Source organism: Oreochromis niloticus, linkage group LG17, assembly GCF_001858045.2.
Source record: "Oreochromis niloticus isolate F11D_XX linkage group LG17, O_niloticus_UMD_NMBU, whole genome shotgun sequence".
In the NCBI taxonomy this organism is placed as follows: Eukaryota; Metazoa; Chordata; class Actinopteri; order Cichliformes; family Cichlidae; genus Oreochromis; species Oreochromis niloticus.
In genome coordinates this window covers 7,137,823-7,156,046 of record NC_031981.2, presented here as the reverse complement: position 1 = coordinate 7,156,046, position 18,224 = coordinate 7,137,823, and positions in this window count along the sequence as shown.

Sequence of the window (18,224 nt, the reverse complement as noted above, 5' to 3'; positions counted from 1 at the left end):
ATGTGTGCTTACACACAGGCCCAAGGCAGATGGACACAGACTGACAGAGAGACAGAGGCTGAGGGAACGACAGAAAGAGAGAGAAAAGCAGCCAAGGGTAAATTCAGCACCATGGACAGCTACCATCAGACAGCTCTCCAGGCAGCATTTGTTTGCTTTTATCTCCGAGATGAATCACTTATAGCTGACAAAGCCAGCGTTGGATAAGCACACTGGTTTGAAATGTCACTGTAATAGGAAAGCCCACAAAAGTACACCTTTCCAAGTCAGCTCCTTTCTTTGGTTTTATGTCTTTGCCAACTTTCTGAGCTAATGTGTCTCACCACTGTATACTTGCAGAAATGAGCTCTGCTCTGCATGAAACTTAGCAGTTCTCTGGTGGTATTGCAGGTGTTAACATCAAGCAGTATTAGGTTTTATACATGCATTGTGGACCACACAAGCTGAACTTTACACTGTTTACATGTCTAGCCTGTCCCTTGATGCCCTAGAGTGAGATTCCATATCAGACCTGACATGTTGTTATTATTAACAAAGCAAACCTAGTTGGCGTCATGTTACCAAGTCTCTTCAACTATAATCTACTGTACTACAATCATGACATGGCATGAGTCTGAAATTATACCAACATGTGGTTCAGGGTGTCATAGACTATGTAAGAGATGGCTGTCTTAGAGACAATGTTCAATAACAATGACAACAAGCCTCATACACCAGTTCATACAGGCATACTTTTCTATACCTATTCTACCTAAGTGCTGTCTGTCTATCAAACATTGTCACTTGGAGAGCAAGTTGGAGTTCAGTATGTTGTCCAGAGACACTTTGGCAGCTTGGAGGAAACCTTACACGTGAAGCCTGCAAATTGTTTTAGAATTTAAAAGAAACAAAACTTTTAAAGTTGTTTTTTTTTCTTCATTGAAGCCCTTCTGTATGAAACTTTCTGAGTCTGCTGTTAACAACTGTGTGCAGTTGTTAAATACTGCTTTCCATACTTAGTGTGACAACAGCTTACTTCTACTTAGAGCTTCAACGTTTGCCCCTCCCTTTCACAGTCGTTGGCACAGCGGACTAGATTAAGAGTTACAGAGTCAACAGCGTGGGTTGTGATACACATTTGCTAATGCAGTTTGCCATGTCCTCAAACCTTCTTCCACTGTTCTGAGATTTTTCATTACTTCTGACAAAGCGCTTGTGATTGTGATCTGGGATCTGCTATGGATTTTCTGTTAGTGCCTCCATTTCACTGCCTGGTGAGCTGCCGTGTTAACTTAAATTGTCTTGCATAAACTCAATTTCAGTGTGGGTTATAAGTACACAGCTTTCTAGTTTAAAGAGGTGCAGACTTCCTGATTAGGGACAAGACATGAAACTCACCCCAGCACAAATTAACACTTAGCGTTCATTTACATTTCTGTCATCGTAGCCAATTTAGCTCTTCTGACAGCCGGGATAGCCTGGATCAGCAGTACCAGCTTGAACCACGTAGTACCGTATATGTCGCTGATACTCATATCACAATAATGTGTTTGTACTGTCAGTCATCAGTTTTAAATAGCACATGAGAATTCATTTAGCAAGTGGGTTGGCGGTTGAATATTGAGGTGTACACGTGTTAATTTATAACACTTGTATAAGCATATGGACCTCCCTTGAAAATAAGGCTACCTACCTCTTCCAACACATATGTTTTTTAAATAACAGGGAAAAGGTGTCTGTACTAATATGGTGTGGAGCTGTCTTTAAAAAAAAAAACAAACAAAAAAACAAAACATTTAATGGAACAAAAACCACAGAATTAATTTAGTATGGGCAGACATTGTAGTATTAGCAAATTGGTAAAGTGGGCAAGCTGCTGATCTTTACAGATGTGTCTGGCTATGCACCAATAATTGTTTTAATCAGTTAATTTGTTTGTTTTAACCTTTGCCAGGTATTTTGAAGCACCGGATTTATTAGCTGCAATTAAAATTTAAATAGACTTATATTACAGGAAGTACTTTTTATTTGCTTACATTTATTAATGAACAAGAAGCACTCTAACCGCGCAAATGTCCACAATGCAGCTCACCCTCAGTATTTACTTTTAAGGGAATAATAATGTATTCTTTATATTTTCATTTTGTTTTCTTTGTTCTTTTTAAATGTTCTTTAATTAGTTTGTAGTGCAGGAAAAAGCAGATGGTAAAAATGTTAGCATGACAGATGTTTAGTTTGATTACATAAACATAATGTAGGAGTAGGTAATGGATAATAGATATTGGTTTAGAAGTAACTGTACATGAATAACTTGAGCTTACTATATAATATACTACACTATATTTCTAACTAACTAGGCAGCTCATTTTCCTTCTCTGCACAATTCATTGCTTAAACATAGAAATGTAAAAGTGAGGTCAGAGGTCAAATGTGACCTGATTTTTGGATGCAAAACACAAAGGCAGTAGAATTTTAAGTGTAGTTTAAAAGATAAAAGACATTTTGTGAAAGTTTGACCTTGAAGAGGTCAGAGGTCCAAACCAATGTGATATTGTCATGGTTCTCAAGATCTGGAGAGGTCTTTGCCTCTCCCACCAGGGCGGAACTGGAGCTTGATTCCCCGCCTCTGAACCCACCCTGAACACACACCTGTGGCTCATTCACACTGATCCTGGCAGACCACTTAAGATGGCAAGAGAGGCTGCTTCCTCGCTGGATTGTCACACTACCTAGCGTCAGTGTAGCCTAGCCTTTGGACGTATTCCTTGTGATCCCCTAGAGTTTCCTCCTAACATTGTTTTTCTCTGTGTAGAGGCCTTCTAGATTCCCTGCCTGTCTTCCCTGCTGTCTGGATTTCTGTGGATGTGTGTGTGTGTGAGTGAGCGTGAGCACTTTGGAGTGGACATTCTGAGTGAGTTGTGGATTAAGTTGAAGAGGAGCGTGTGTACCTTCCCTTCGGACCCCCCTCCACTCCCTGGAGCCCCGTGTTATCTGTCTCACTGTATATATGTATATATTCTCACTTGGTGCCACATTGTAAATAAACCCTCACCTTCTCTCTAAACTTAAGAGTCCTGCGAGTGAGTCCTCTGCCTAATAATCTGTGACAGGTATATAGGAAATGATATATGGCAATTCTAAATAACTATATTGTCAATACAAACAATGGGAGTACGAAACATAGCTTTAAATAGCTACATAGAGCATAATTATTACTTTGACTTTCAGATCAGTTTACTAATTCTGAAGGGAAGGTCAGAGGTCAAAGGCTTTGCGTCATTTTTTTTTTTTTTTTTGAAAAATTAATCAATAAGTTGATCTTGAAGACTTTGGATGTAAGCCAAATTTTAATGGATCGTTAACATGACCCTTCTACAGCTCTAGTTTTACTGTAGAGCTTTTATACTTTTCATGTTGCAGGGAAATAAACGCAGGTGTTACTAATGACATTAATGAAAGTTTTGTCATATTAACATGCAGAGAGCTTGAATTAATGTCATTAGTAGCACCTGTGTTTACTTACTATTTCAAGTCAAAATGGCTGCTGCGAAAGAGCTCTATTGGCAAATAGCTCAGCAGACATTTCTATATGAATGCCACTTTCTGAAAATATATCCATCACACATGCGTGGCTGTTTCCATACTTTTAAATTTCTCTAATAACTACAATAATTCCATTCCATACAACCTACTTTACAAAAAAATGAGGCCAGTGTGTAAAATGTAAATGGGGGGGAAGTGTGACAGTTGTGGACTGCAGACAGGCCAGTTTAGCACTGGCACTGTTTTTCTTAGAGCGATGCTGTTGTAATACATGCAGCATGCGGTCAGTGAGCCAAGAAAAGAATTTCATATTATAATTGGCCAGACAACAGGACTGTTTTCCCACTTTGCCTCAGTCCATTTTAAATCAGCTCTGGTATTTCTGGATGATGTTTATAGATGGGGTTTTTTTTTCTTTGCATGGTAGAGTTTAAAATTGCATTTGCACATGGAGACTTTGTTCAGTTATAGTAATTTTCACAAGTATTTATGAGCCTATCATCTAGTACCTGTTCATTTGCCTATTAAGATCACAATACTGGCTAAAGGCTTTGTCCCATGCATACAGAGATTTCTCTGGGATTTATAACACATCATACTTTATTAAAATCTTACATGTGACATAGTGAACTGCTAACCACTTGCAATGCTACTGCCACAGAAAAAGCAGTGTGCTTTTCTTCCCTCTGCCTTTTGCTCTCCTAGCATTTGATCCATAAGACCACTCAGTCCGTAATCAGAGCTTTCAGATTTGACCTTGACTTAAATCCATCACACGGGCAGTTGCTGGTGAAAACGGGGGCCAACAGCAGCCTCTAAAATCAATTGATCAGCTCGTCCATGTGTTCACAGAGGAGGGGGATGATTCTCTGCACTTGGAGCAATTAGAATTACAAGCTAGTTCCATTTGCACCATCCCCGCACCTATAAAAAAAGGTATGGCGCCAGCAAAGCTAGCAAGTAGTAATTATCGTAAGTGTGTAGAACCTGAGCCCCATTCGGAGGAGATTATAACCTTCTCCATCCACCCCTTTCCCTCCACCCTTTTGCAATCTCTCTCTCCCTCTTTTTGTGAATCACTTTTAACCTGCAATCCAAACAGCTTTGACAGGGATTATGGAGTTTTGATGAGAGACAGAGAAAGGCTGGGAGAAAGTGAGTTTGGGGTAATGAAGCAGCAATGTCAAGGAATGATTTATGAGCGGTTCTCTTTCCTCCACTGTGATGTAGTCAGTTCAAATATCACATTTCAGAAAAATTCAATTCTGACCACGCACAAAGTGATCAGTGTACCATTTCAAGAAATTGAATCGCATTGTTTGTTTAATATACTATTCCAAGCCTCCCGGTGATATGTCAGCAATATTTCCACATAACAGCAGAACATTGCACATAGAGGGGAATATTTGAGGAAGACTGTAAAGCTTGAAGATGAAGCATTTAGTCAATTCACAAGTTTTTCTTTCTATAATATTCTGGGAGAAGTGTTGCGTGCCAGTTAGATTTTAGACAGCTGAGTCACAGGCGAAGAGCCCAGGGTTGCTGAGCTAATGAGCAGTTTACAGCCACCATGAGCAGCTGCACAGGATGCAGACTATATCTTGTTTAAAGCAAATCAGTGTGTAATATTCTAGACTCAAAAATAACAAAACACTACATAGTAAATAAAAGCTAAAATAGCATTTTATAAATGTTGTGAGTTTTTTCATTTTGCATTAGAATAAAAAGTGGTGGGTAGGTCATTCTTACCACCTTTATGAGATGATTGCAGCATTTTCCCTACCACTGCATATTTACATCTTAGACGCTAAGCTGACATTTTTAGCCTTTGGTACTTGTAATGAGTGAGCAGGTAGGAGGTCCTTGGATAAGTCAATAAAGGATGGCTTGTGGGCACAGACACAAAATGAAAATCTATTCTGCAACTTTGTAGTTATTGGAAAATAAAATAAAGATAAATGTCACAGAATTTCTTAATTAATGTAACTTTCACTTAAATGCATTTTTAAAAAACGTTTTAAACAAAAACATTAACCAGGATCTCTGTATCCATGAAGTATAGAACGGGGAGGTGATGGCCTAGCTAAATACACCTACCAGCAACTCAAAATCTTACTTGTTAACAGCATTATATAGTTTGTTTAATGTGTACTCTATGTAAAATAAAAAAAAATATGATTTTAGGGGGAGGCAACCCAAGGTACAGATTAAACTAATCTAATACAACACGCTAATTAGCCAGCTATGTTTTAACCTTTTAATGTTTATGCTAAGCTAATACACCTGTCTCCAGATGTCGTACATGTACTTAATGTATACACACAAGTATTTATTATGAAAGTAGCATCTCATTTTAGATTTTGATAGCAAATAATTTAAAATTTCAAAAATGTGTTACTTTAACTTAGTAGTAGTAATGCATGCTAACTGGCATGTTTTTTTTTTTTCTTCTTAGACTTTGTTTAGAACAGTCTGGCGTTATGCAGTGCTTATAAATATACGTTGATAGTTGCACATTTTATTATCCTTAAAACATTCGACTGGCCGAATTATTAAATGTATGTGGGAGGAAAAAAGGGGGTGTGGCACAGAGGGACGAAGAAGAAGCCAGGGACACAGGATGCCAGGATATTTAAACAGAAATAAAATCAGTGCAGAAAACTGATATAGGACAGTGTCTGTATTTACAGGCTGCGCCCATGTGTCCTATTAAACATGTGTTTCATGAAATGTGGTGCTGCGAAAGAATTTAAATATAATTTTGTGTTGTATAAATATTTCGAAAAGTGAAAAATGTAAGTAAAAGTTGTAATTGTTCATAAATAGAAAACTCACATAATGAAAATGTATTGAAATGTAATGAAAATGCCTCAAGTAAGTATATCCATTATGTAGAATGGCACTTTTCAGCATCATATACAGTACTTTAGATCATAATTATTGATCCACTTATGCAGCTCTTTAACTTTCCAGATGTTGAGGACTTTTATTTTATTAAATAACCATTGCTGGTAACTTGATCCTGATTATTTATTATTATTATTATTATTATTATTATTATTATTATTATTCATTGATCTTAGTGACAAAAAATGTTTTAATCTTACTGTTATGAAAACATTATGCTTCACGTCTTTACATCTGTACAAATCTTTGCATCAGATTAAAATTGCTTGTCCCTATTCATCTGAATTCAGCACGTCCCTCAGAAAAAAATAAAGAATATAAATCAAAAATTGTATCATAACCAAAATTAAATCAACAGCTTTTACGTCGACATTTTGCTATATTCCTGATACTGGTAATTAAAACATCTTAACAGAGAAATATGGTGTGCATTCAACTGACCTAAGTGGATCTTCTCAAAGCAAAATCTGAATCCTTTCACTCTATTCATTCTACCTGCACGATGAATGCGACTGAAACTCAAAGCAAAGTACTCGACTGCAGTGAGAACCCTCTCTATTTCCCTGCACGGTTTTGCACACAGGCAGGTATTGCCATATTACAGACATTATGTCTTTTGTCCAGTAAGTTGACCATTTTCACAAAACCTTGTTAATTGGACACACAGATTTAGCCAAATGCAGTGTGACTGTGTTGATGATTTCATTCTATCTTTGTGACCTGGATGGATGCACAGACGCACTGTGCACTTTTATGGACGTCTGAGCAGATGTTGGACAATTCACATTAGCAACAGTCGGATTGCTCTTCTTGGCCTTCATGTATTATTGTGCTGCCGTCTGTGGTGCGTTTTCAGGTGGTTGAATAAGTTAGTTGTGTTGATTTGTGGTGCAGACACAACTCTACAGCACTCACATGATTTGATCTTGGTTAACATCACTTGCCCTAAAATAAAAGTAGTTCCACACAGCAGATGATAATCCACTTCAGGACAAGCTCCGTCTGTTCTGTCTGTCTGTCTATAAAGCTGTACTTCGGTATTCAAGTAAATGTACTCAGTTACATTCTATAACTATTTATAACATTCTATGCTTTTATCCAATAGTATTGGGCATAATTAGATTGACTGCCTAACTGTGAGGTCAGGATGGGGATAGGACAATCACATTTCAGTGAGCTGGTGACCTCCCCACCCCTGCATGGATGTAACAGTGGCTGCAGGAAAAGCATGTCCAGAATGCTTTCTGTCTCATAGGCATGTAAACTGTTGCTCCATATTAAGCACAGCATATTGTGGTTTTCCATTTGTCTTTATTACCATCAGCTTTCCAGGCAATCACAGTGCCCCATCTTGCCTAGAACCATGAAGGATAACTATGAGTAGTGCATGGCTTTCTATTTGCCTTGATGTACAGATGATTTGTTAAATCCTTGACAGGCATCTGATTTTCCTTGTTTCCCAATCAAAATGTATCACCTCATTTGACTATATACTGTTATGACAGAGCAATAGACAGCTACAAACACACGGCTCTCCAAGTCCCAGACTGACTAGACTATTACCATCTGTCTTTGTAAAGTGACTGGCCTTATTCATAAAGGCCTTGGATGAGAGTGCATTGTGTAGTGGGAGGGACAGAGGCGGCTTTTGAACGAAGCCTTGATCATCACAAATGCACATCAACAGACATTTGTTGTGGAGGAGCTGCTTTGTATGCAGGGAGCAACTTCAGTGGTAATCAGGAAGAACAAACTTAACCAAGCTTTTAATTGTTGTTTGTGTAACTGTCTGATCCCATTTAAATCACACTGCGGGATCTGCACAACATAAAGGCTTATAAGTGGCATAATAAGGGATTTTGCAGAATATCCTCTCAAAATGGAATTGGAGGTTTCCGTAAGAACAGAGTGAACAAAGCAATTAAGACATAATCATTATAAACACTGGAAAGTGTTGGCTATTGAGCTAGCAAAAAGTTTACAGAGCAAATACAAAGTACACCTAAAGTGGTTCTGCCTTCCCTCTACAGCTACCAATAAAATTCCTCTAACCCCCTGTGGCTGTTCCACACTGTAATGGAGTGCAGTTTTTTGCACCTTGTAATGGGGGTAATAACGAGTAGAACAGCAGAACTCAGCCAGTTCAATTCCATTTTTAAGAAATGCCGGTTACTTATGTCAGACACATAGTATATTATCAATCTGCTACACTGCACCCATTATGAACTGAATGATTGGGTAGAGCGAAAATATTCCAGAAATGTGGAATTTAAGTATATTTTTAAAAAAGTATCCTCTTAATACAAAAGTTATGTATTGAGTGGTTCAGTGTATTTGTATTGCACAAATTTCACTGAAATTTTCCACATACTAAGAGCTAAGTGAGGTAGACAGTATTCATTTGGTGTCACGCTTCTATCCACCTGAGGAATGTTTATCCAACATTCCCACCGATCTCTAAAGGATTTTTTCACCTCTTTAGCTTCCAAATGTTGCACTTTGTCTGTGTGCTTTTTAGTATTGAGCTTATGATGTGCGATCGCCTTTTCAGAGCTTATTACCCTTATTGCAGGAAACAAGTTTATAACCATTGTGCCAATGAAATAAGCTGAAATATAAAGTTAGTTCCATAATATGTGGTACAAAGACACAGTTTTGTAGTCTTGTCTCTTAACAACATCACAGTAGATTTTAAATCAATCAAGATGTGATTGAAGTACATACTTTCATCTTTAATTCAAGAGATTTAACAAAACTATTTAGGAATTAAAGCCATTGTTATAATCCCTGAATAGTATTACCCATTTACCAAGACGTTTTGGATAGGCTGCAATCATAAATCAATGAACTGAGTGCAATAATAATAATAATAATGCATCTGACTGGGGACTCTGCACTCTCATTTGATTGCCAACCATTAGACAGAAACATGCTAAACACAGGGCAAGTCAAATTTAAGGAGGTCAAGTTTGAGAACATTTCCTCAGAGACCCAACATTCTGCATTATATATATTATTTTATTATTATAGACAATAAAAAAAATTATAATACATTCTGTATGTATATGTATGTGTCCATTGAAATAATGTTACTGCCAATATGAGAGAAGCTTTAAAGAGTAAACTAGGAATGGTAAGTCAAATGTAAGTCAAAATCAAATAGGACTAATAGGACTGGGTCTGTTTAAAAAAAAATAAATAAAAAAAATTGGTAAATATTGGTGACATAAATCCATTTTCTCACAGACTTCACTACAGTCGGGCTTTTTTTCAGAGCAGACGATTGACACCTAGTGATATTTAGGAAAAAATGCAAAGGCTAAGGCACTTACATGTGGGCTTCATTTATATGACCCAAAGGTTATAGCCATCTTTTATATACAGTCTGTAAGCTGACTACTGTTACTCAAATGATAAAGATCTAGCAGCAACTGATTCATGTGATAGCCGATCCTCTGAGGCTCACTGTTAAATAAAGGAATCTCTGTGTGTGTCTGTTCTTTGTCCGTCTGAAAAACTGTTCATCTGATCTGCTCTGAACTTGGCAGGTGAATCGTGGGGGATCCGAGTGAGTGACAGGGCGTTGAGGACGTTAGAATGAGGGGTGCTTTCTCTCTCTCCCTGTTGCAGGGCAATCAATCAACAAAGCACGTTTCTGTTGTTGCTAGGCATTGTCATCATCAAAGACACACGTTTGTCTTTGATGATGACATTATGGTGCATGTGAGCTGTAAAAACTGTGACATCATCACCTCACTCCCTCAACCAAAGCAACTTAAAATCAAACGAAACTTATTTGTAGTGTGTAGTGTGTGCATCTGCCAATTTCTAAGTCGGACAGATGAATGAAGAAGAGACAGACAAACAGAGGGATAATTAGATATATCCTACTTTTCTTTTCACAATAAAAGCTTAAATTTAAAGGTAAGTTTGATGACATAATAACAAAGGCAGCTAAGACAATGATAAGTCTGCTTTCCCTTTGGGCCTCTTTTTAGAGATTTTCCTCTTTTAATAGGCTATCCTTCATAGACAGATCCATGGATCAAAAAACAAACCTCTATCATCCACAAGCAATCTATAGCTATTGCTTTATCCGTTTTTAAAAAGGGAAATGAGGCTCAGCATGTTCCCTCACTTTAGAGATGTTCAAAACTGTCTAATTCCATTTTAATGCCATTACTTTTTACGTCATCCAGTGTCCTGTTTCATTCCAGCGCACTACACTTAACATCAAGATCCTGCCTTACTGCTCCTCTGACACCCAAATGAAAAATACATGTGACCACTGTTTCATTACTGAATTCTGTCTGCTGCAAAGCCGGGCCTCTACTTAAAACCCTCTGACACTCTTGGAGGAAACCGATACAGGACATGAATAACAGCCTAAGTTGAAACAATTATGGTGCAGAATTCCTCGCAGGCATCTGAGTGACATATCGATGACTCACTTTATTTCTGTTAACGGATACTTTGCCCATTACACAAGAGAGAGAGGAAAAAAGGGGCATTCTGTACTTTTCCCCCTCAAGTGGTACAGTTGAATTACCATTTGCTGACTAAATTGAACAGAATGTACTATAATTCAAACGTAAAGAGACTTTTGGGAATTCATATTTTAAAAATATTATTAAGGAAAGAAATATTGTGATTTTAACAACAGCTTTATTTTTATGTGACAGCGCAAGTTTGTCACGGTTTGGCAGTAAAATCTTTTCAAGGGCGTACTAAAAACGGCGATTGACAGTGGGTTCACGTATATTACCTCGTCTCGGTGGATTAATCCAGTATTCCACTTCATGTTCATCTTTTTTCGGCTGTTGCGGCTCCTTTGAGATGTCATGAAAAATACATTTGAGAGCTGCTTAGTGGGGGAAAGTGTTTCTTTTATTTACTAGCGTATTCCAGTTTTGGGTTTTTGCAGCCGTATCCTGATTAATACGCCGCCATTAAGCAAGCATCATTGGATGAAAATCCACAAAGCTCATACGGCGAAACAAACACAAACAAGTACTCCTGAAATAGGACCTCACTGAGAGACCTCCTGAGGAGAAGCACCACACTGAGCCAGCAGTCTGGCAAAGGGCCCCTCCACCCACCCCACTCCACTCCCCAGTAGACTCCAAAACTGCTCTCTTGCTCCTGTACATGAAATATGGAACAAAGATGAATTATACACAACACCTGTTCATCTGACATGCCAAATATACGCGCCTTATGCGGCGGTACAGGAGCTTCGGCGGCGGCGCACCTGTTCCCCAGTGTGACAAGGCAGTGACGCCTCATTTAGGTGCCCCCACTGAATCATTCTGCCCGAATGCATTATTGATACATTTAATCTTTCATGTCGCTCAGTGTTTGACCTCTCACTGCAGGATTCGCAGGCAGGGTGTATCATAGAATGTAGGCTTTGATTTGTCAGTGTTTAATTGCTTTTTACGGAGACGGATGTGTTTCCAGGGAGAAGGCGATCGACTCAAGGTTGAGCGAGCGGTAATTCTGTGTTATAATTATGCTCGGAAGAGTGTCAGTCACATGTGCTGGCAGGTGCACTCTAATGATCTAAGAGTAATGAATGGGTTTGACATTCAAGGTATAGCACGACAGTTCACATATATAGCATGCCAAATAGAATAACGGCCTGTTTGGGAATAGTTTCTATCCTAGCAATCGCAAGCTAATTTAAAGCTTTGTTGTCACACACACACACATACACTCTTGATGGGTAAAGAGAGAAAGTTTACATCATTTCCTTAAAGTGTTCACGCTCTTTTTGATATTTTCTTTAAGCTACTGCATGTTGGCTCTATTGGTCAATAAATGGTGAAGCAATGCTAGGGGCTGGGCAGCTTTTAAAATGCCTCATGTTGGCAGTTATATTTAACTCTGTTTACTTGCATTTGTGCTATTAAGGCATGCTGCTCCTCTCATGTCCCGCCCCTCCCTTTATTCCCATCACTCTATAATAAATGCCCACTGTCTCCTCACATTCATGATAACAGTCATTATCACCCTCGCAAGGAAGCATCCCACCCCAACCACCCCCACCTTTTAAGATGGAGACTGCCAAGCCACACGCTGTTGAAAGGTCATGCAGGAGGGGAGTTAGAGGGAAGCAGACGGGATGAGGAAGTGTGACGCTGAATCACAGCGCTGGAGGACAAAAGCGGGCTCGGGAGGCAAAACAGGTGAGGTGAAGATTGTAGGTCAAAATGCATGATTGCAGTTAGAAATGAGACTGCAGCCAGACCAGGAAATTAATGTGGAGCTCTACGGGAGGCAGGTGGTCATCAAAACATCTGCGCACTGTATCTCCTGAGGGTAATGGCTCATAAGAAGCAGTTGGGGAAGCAGGTGATGAGCTGAGTCGGGAAACTCAATAGTTACAGCTGCTGGGCAGGTGAGGGATGACAGGTCTGGAATGACAGGAGAGATAAGCTTGCAGCACATCTCTGAGCACAGTTTGGCACATTTTATCAAAGCAAATAGGCAAACACGCAGAGGTTTTCTAGTTTTAGGTGAAATATTCAAATTTCAGGGTCCTTTGTCAGTAATTCTTACAGTTTTAACCATTTTTTTGTAATGCGGAGCTGATGCTGCAGGGATGTTTATTTACTTCTACCACTGCACATCTGAGAAGAAATTGTTGCACTTTTTATTTCACTTCATTTATCTACAGACTTTCTGTAAAATATGTAAATATCTTTTTTATATAAAAAAAACTTATAATAAAAATTATTTGAGTTTATAATTTTCTAAACTATTCTCCTGCTTACAGATACACGGCGGGGAGAATTAATTAACTAGTGAATTAGCAGAAAATTTGCGTCTTTGTTCAGAATAATTTGGAGAATTTGTGACAGCATTTTTCACTGTTTACCATTTAATCCATAATGAATATATGGATTATGTTATTATAAATTATAGGACTAATTAACATCAACCTTCAGTCTTAGTTGTCCTCTGACACTCAGATGAAAGCAGCCATTAATTCTACACAAATTCTAAAAAACAACAGCTAAAATTAGCTTTGAATGCACAATAATAAATAATGATGTGGTATTTAAATACTCTTTTACTTAATAACATCTTCCACGGCATGATTTTTAAATCAATGTAGTACTGTCACAGTGTGTTCGGAGTACTTTTACTGAACTTTTTGCTGACTGAAAAGTAATCAGCCAGTAAAAGGTCAGTCAGCCAGCCAAAGTTGCAAATGTGCATGTATCATTATTTATGAATAAAACATACACTGACTACTTTCTGAGGTACATTTTGCTAAGACCTGACTTTCCCTTCAGAGCTGTCTTAATTCTTCATGGCATGGATTCAACACGGTGCTGGAAACATTCCTCAGAGATTTTAGGCTATTTTTGATAGTATTATGCAGTTGTTGCACATCCATGATGCAAATTTCCCATTCCACCACATCCCAATGGTGCTGTATTGGATTGAGATCTGGTGACTGTGGAGATCATTTGAATACAGTGAACCTGAGCTCATGTTCAAGCTTTGTGATGTGGTAACATGGACTTTATCCTGCTGGAAGCAGCCTTCAGAAGATAGGGACACTGTGATCATAAAGGGATGGACATGGTCAGCAACAATACTCAGGTAAATTCTGGGATTTAAACGTTGCTCACTTAGTACTAAGGGGCCCAAACATGCCGAGAAACTAGTCCCCCACACAATTACACCACCACCAGTCTCAAACACTGATACAAGGGATGATGGATCCATGGTTTCATGTTGTTTATGTCAAATTTTAACCCTACCGTCTGATTGTAGAAGGAAAATTGTGGCTCATCTGACCAGACAATGTTTTTTTACAGTCTTGTCCACTTTATTGTCTGCTTTTTTTGAGTGAACTGTAACCTCGATTTTCTGTTCTGAGCTTCAAGCTTTAATATGTTCTGTGTTCAGAGATGCTCTTTTGCATACTTTGGTAGCAACAAGTGCTTAATTGAGTCCCTGCTGCCTTTCTATCAGCCTGAAACAGTCTGGCCATTCTCCTCTGACCTTTGACAATATCAAGGCAGTTTACCACCAAAGACCTCACGCTCACTGGATAGTTTTCAGAGCATTTTCTGTAAACCCCAGAGATGGCTGTGTGGGGAAAATCTCAGTAGATTAGTATGCCTGCCACCATTATACCTGCCACATTCAGAGTCAGTTAAACCATCTTTCTTTCCCATTCTGAAGCTCAGTTTTTGGACAGGTCATTTTGGACATATCTACGTGCCTAAATGCATCGAGTTTCTGATATATGATTGGCTGATTGGATATATTTGCATTAATGAGAACTGCAACAGTTACAAACAGTATCAAAGTGTCTACTGATGTATATATCGGGTATAAGAACAAAGATGTAATTCTTTTGGAGAAATAAGCGATACAGATTGCACATTTGTGCTCTTCAGGTACACTACAAATTAATCAGACACCAGCTGGAGGCAGTAAACAGAAGCGAGGAGGACAGAACAGGTGTTGCCATGTCAGGGATAGTGGTGCAGGGAAACACAGAGTACCATGGACCCATACTCGCTTTTAACAAACTGTAAGTGATTGATAGATAAACTGAGCTATCCGGGACCACTGCCACAAGCCATACATCTGATATTGAGCTAAGAGCTTGATTAGATTTCAGCAGCAATAGAGATGAAATTATGAGCTCATCGAATACGGTTAATAACAATCCACTGCATTGTTTTCCATTATGAAAAGCACTAAACAAGACTCTCATGAGTGGGTGACTGCTGCTCTGCATACAATCAGTATGCAGCTGTGAAAGTAAAGACGCGAGTATGGCGAATTACCTCTTGTTGTGAAATCAGCGAAGGTCCAACTCATTATATAGGAAATGAGAAAATGTTGTTTCTAGCTAACCTGAATCAACGGCTTCTGAGAGTAAAAATGCTCCCTAAACAGCCTCTAAAGATTTAGATTTTTCAGTGTTAGCAATAGCTAGTTGATGTGACACATGTTTAACTAGCCTAAATAGAAGGAAATGTTGAAAGCACACAAAGTGACAGAGTTTTACAAAGTGACAGAGGTGCATTATGGGAACGATTGAATAAAGCGAGAAATCCAATCCATTTACGCTTGTGCAGATCTGCTTTCACTTTGTTAAATGCAATTAGGGCCCTTCCACTTTGTCCGAGTGACACTCTGAATGGCTTTTAAGAAGTCAGCACAAATAGATCTCTGGGCTAAAAGACAAGTGGAGGAGGGAGGGGGTTGGGTGTAGACAGAGGAGGGCTCTGGGTTTTTGTGCATTAGTTATAGGCAGAATGAAAGGACTGTACATGCTCTCCCTCAGAGGAGTCAGCATTGTTCAGCCCCCTCCTAACCATCACCAACAGGGATGCAGGAAGGGAGCCCGAGAAGTGTTCATAAATCATACTTCATTGTTTGTTCGCCTCCCCCTTCTCCCTTGTTTGTATCGGTGTTTCTCGCTCTCAGCTGAGGGGATGCATGGAGGTTGTGGAGAAGCAGAGAGCCCCACTGAGAGGTGTTGTGGAGTTATCTCTCCCATGTGATGTTCCCTGTGAGATCAAACACAACGGGTGTCCCTCGGAGCAGTCACGGTAAACCAGCCAAGCATTTCTTACTTTCGACGCCTCCTTTTCTGCTGTTTCTTTCTGCATGCCTTGCCATTTTTTTTCTCTCCCTCTCTCCCTGCTACAGCTCGTGAATGCTACAGCACTCCCCTTCCCTTCCCCTCCAACATGTACTGTACTCTCACTTTGTCACAAAGGCTTTCACTGTCTCCCCAGTGCTGTGGCTTCCATGACCAGACTGTATCAAACTCTCACTCTTGATAGTTTTTTTTTTTTTTAAGGCTTCATAGCAGTGATGTTAACTCCCACCAACACCACCTCTAGCACTACATCATACACATGAAACCATTGATGGTGTGTGTGTGCCTGTGGATGGTTGGAAGTCTCTTGTGTAAAAACCACAGTGCAAGTTTTGAAGAAAAAAAAACACCCAGCTACACTCACTTTTGAAAAAATACTACTCTTCGTCCATGTCAACATTTTCTGTTGGATTCTGTCTGAATCACAGCTTCCCATCATTGCGGCGAGGATAAAAACTGAAACCCTGGAGTGGAAGTTAGTCTTGTAGTGTCTGGAATTTTCTTTCTCTGGTTTTTTGGCACATTTGTTCAAAGTTTTAAATAAACGTCCATGCGAAGGTGTTGTTGTTTTATAACTGGACGTAAAATGGGATGCTTTGGCAGAGCGCAGAGGGAGAGCTGGCTACAGCTACATAAATCTCAAATGCACATTATATAATAACTGTATGTATTTCTTAATCCATTTGGAATAATCAGGGCTGGGGCGGAAATGCCTGCCTCGTTGTCATGGGGAGGATATTTTACTGGTTTATATAATGTCGCAATAATGTGATCACATCATTTTAGTCTTTTGCATATGGGAGACAAACTACAGAGCAAGTTAAACAGGTAAAATTACAGCTTGAGGTACAGAAACGCAAATGGACTTGGAGTGGTATTTATATAGCTCCTTTCTAGTCAAGTTGAGCACTTAAAGCACTTTCTACTACGAGTGTCATTCAGCCAGCCACATTCGTACAGTGCTTCTATCTATAGATGAGCACAATGTCTGACATTCACATCCACATTTCAGTGGAAGCATCTCTGATATTCACATACACGTCCATACTCCGATGGATGCATTGGAGCCAGCTCAGCATTCAATATTTTGCCCAAGGATATTTCGACATGCACACTTGAGGAGACTGAGATCGATCTGCCGACCTTCCGATTGGTAGCTGACCTGCTCTGCCTCCTGAGCCACTGCCATCTTATTAAAAATTTTCAAATATGTAAGTTTGATTGCTGGTGTATGTTTTTGGTCACCGTCCAGATCATACACAGATATTGGAGCACTGAGGAGTGTTTACAGCCATGGATCTAAGAGAGGCAATGGGCAGTGTGATTGAACAATTTAAAATTTTGACCAATCTTTTGCAAAACTAGCTTCCACATAATAGAAAGCATAAACTTCAGGATGCAAAAAGTCAAACCAATACAGAAGCCTTAAATCATCATTCCTTCTAATGTTCAGCTGGAGGGAAAAATGGTCTTTTTAAAAAATAAAATGTATTTTTAAGTGTATTTTTACCCAAATGATAACAACACTTTACACTGCAACAATTTATCGCCATTTATCATTTATATATTTATTTATTTATCTTGTTTATAGTTCCTTTCCTATTACTCCCAAGGAGGCTAACACAGCTTAGCTACCAGTAGTGTTACAGGGAGGTGAAATTCGAGACTTGCTAACATGAGATCAGCCTCCCAGGCAGCACTTCCTGCTAGCCTCCCACTAAGACTGGCAGACCCCAAAGCCCCAACAATGGCCATAATCCTAACCTGTGAGTAAGCACTGCCTGAGAGACTCAAATCCCTTTACTGAGCAAGTCCCTTAACTGGGCTTCGTTCCTGCTCGGATTTTACTGCCAGCGCTCTTTTGGTGTGAGACCCGACCCGTTTCCACCCCTACTCAAAGAGACAATAGAGAAAGGGATTTAAAAAATGGAAGGACACCAGGACGAAGCAAAAAATGTTATTCTCTCATGTTATTCGCTGGCTTTCTCTTCATCCGTTAATTTTAGCACAGGGGGCTCTTTGAATGATATGACTGGAAGGAATGGAGCAGTTTATATATTCCACATTCTACACTCTTCACATATTTAATTTAATGTAATTAGTGTCCTCTTAAGTAAAATTAGTTAAGTGTGTGGATCCATGTGCGTCCATGATT